Below are 2,563 nucleotides of genomic sequence, written 5' to 3'. Positions count from 1 at the left end.
AGGCACGACAAGCGTAATTGTCTACCTGTAACCATTAGGCGAAATGTGTATATTTTTAAAAAAAATCATGGAAAATACATGAAATATGGCCAATGTAAAAATAAAATGAAATGAATTGAAATAAAATGTCGCATACCCAACAAGAGGAAAAATACATTCTTTCAATTATTTTGGTCTATTTTCTGTTGGCATTTTCGACATGAACTATCTCAAAATGTATTTTAATGTCCCCGAACTCTTTGTATATTTGTCATATATAAACATAGTTTCGTTCAAAAATGATCTGTTGAGTCTTAAACTTGTTGAAACACACTGACAACTTCCTTCTTCATTCTACTGTATCAGCATCCTTTCATCTCCGTCCCTTGTTTTTGCCAGTGTTTTGGACGTCTTCTTTTTCTTTTTTTCACCTTGATTCACGCTTAAACACAAGTCTCCAGTGAAGGTGACAGTGATGTAACTGGTGTGAAAACTCAGGGGTCTGTACACACACATTTAATATTTGGAATTTAAATATGCTTCATGACTTTATGTACCTTCAGCCACCTCCTGCTTTGTGCTGTTCTCATCTTACAGTGTTTTCAGGATTGAAAAGGAAAACCTGCTTTGCTTCTTCTTCTTTTTTTTCTTTTTTTTTTTTTGTTTGCACTTGCACTGCTAAAATGCTGGTTTTCTTTAGTTAACAATGGTCTAGAACCCAACCCCCGTACTACACCGACATATCTTATTTCTCGGTCAAAAAGTCTATTTTGTCCTGAATTCCTTTGAAGATATGAGCTTTTACAGGAAGTTGAAGTTAACTTCACTTTTAGGAAGCACCGGCCTATTATTCCGTAAATGTGGTAATTCTGGCGCTTAAGTTTAAGTACATTTAAAAAACAACAGCTATGTCAATGAAGAATAAACAAACACAAACAACTGTCACTGCACTGAGAAGCCCAGGGGTGATGGGCAGAGTAATAACACCGTAGCACCATCACATGCACAGTCTTCCCCACTGTGTCACCTCACTGGCAATACAAATGGTCTGATGGGCAGAGTGGCTCGCAGAGATTTTGTTGTTCTCAAAATGTAATTTGACCTAATTTAACTCACTGTGTAAGTCTTAAGAAAATTATGTCATGTTCATCTCCACTTTGGTAAATATTTAGCTGAAAATCATATTGTCTTATCCCAAATTTTCCACATCCTGTATAAAAAAATATGTTGATTCCAATTCCAAAATTCTGCAAAAACCTGCTTGTTATTCGATTAGAAAAAGACTGAGTGCAGCCAAGTGAAGTCCTATTCTGTAAAACATTTTTTTTAAATCTTCAATCTAAGGAACCACAAATCGAAATCAGATTTTAAAATGTACTGGAATTACACAAGTATACGTCAGATTTCGTCAGTAAATCTGTTAAATGTTCCGAATAACCACACGATTATGTATTTGAAAATATGTTACTGTGTAATAAATTACAAATTAATAAATATTTAAATAAACCTAAAAGTGTTACTTTTAGGTGTTTTTGTTTTTTCTAAACATCCATCCACACCATGAAATATTACGAAAAAAATCTCAGTCGTCTTTGCGTGACAACGTGGCGGTTAACAGCCAATAGGAATGGCTTTTACTCCTACTACCTAAACGCAATTGGTTGGATTTCCTCTAAAGCTGCTGTCTATTTGCTGTGTATCAAAAGGGTCCCGCCCACCAACTGTTGGTATTTAAAGGTACAGAGTGCCAACGCAGACAGATCCGCTGTTCAGTAATAGGACGGGACTAAATCCGTTGCGAACACTGGTAAGTTTTTACGACTTCTGTTTGGAATATTGTGTTGAAGGGTCACTTATGTCCAAATGTAAATCGCTCATTATTTTTTATACGTTTTATTAAATGATGGCGTTAAGACAAAACTGTAGAATGTAGCTGTTTACCGCTGTCCATCACTGCAGACATGATGAGAACACTGTCCGTGTCCTGGAGGAGTTGTTCCTCTGGTCTTCTTCTGGCTACACTGTTCCCTAAAGAACAGGACTTTTTTTCTGTTGACCTCATACTTATTTTTTGTACAAGACATTTGCTCAAAGTTTGCTACTTTTGTAGCAGGGGCGTTCGAAAGAACTGTACGACCGTGGGTTAAAGTGACCTGGGTGGAGCTAGAATCAGGACATTTTTTTAACCTCTTTACAAGTGCAGTTAGAACATTGTTTTAAAAAAATACAAGCAAAACAATACATAAAGTAAATATTTTGAACTTCAGTTCTCATGCACTGTTGGATGAACTGAGCAGAGACCCACCGAGGTGGGGTCAGTTAAGTTAAAAAAGTTGACTTTTTTAATTTTAAAATTAAGGTTGAAAATATGAAAATGATTACCAACGTCATCGTCTTTAGTGAAACTTTCTGTTTTTGTCGTTCATCCGTTCATTTATCCTCTTCAACGTAACCCCTGCTCAGACATTTCAGTTTCTGTAAACTAGTCGTCTGCGTTCTGTCAGAGCAGAGGCGTCTCATCACAGACCATGGCCTCAGACAAATGTGACTTTAATACAATAACAGTAATGAAAGAATTTTTTTT

Source organism: Cynoglossus semilaevis, chromosome 17 (genome assembly GCF_000523025.1).
Source record: "Cynoglossus semilaevis isolate Cse_v1.0 chromosome 17, Cse_v1.0, whole genome shotgun sequence".
NCBI lineage: Eukaryota > Metazoa > Chordata > Actinopteri > Pleuronectiformes > Cynoglossidae > Cynoglossus > Cynoglossus semilaevis.
This window is presented reverse-complemented; position numbering follows the sequence as displayed.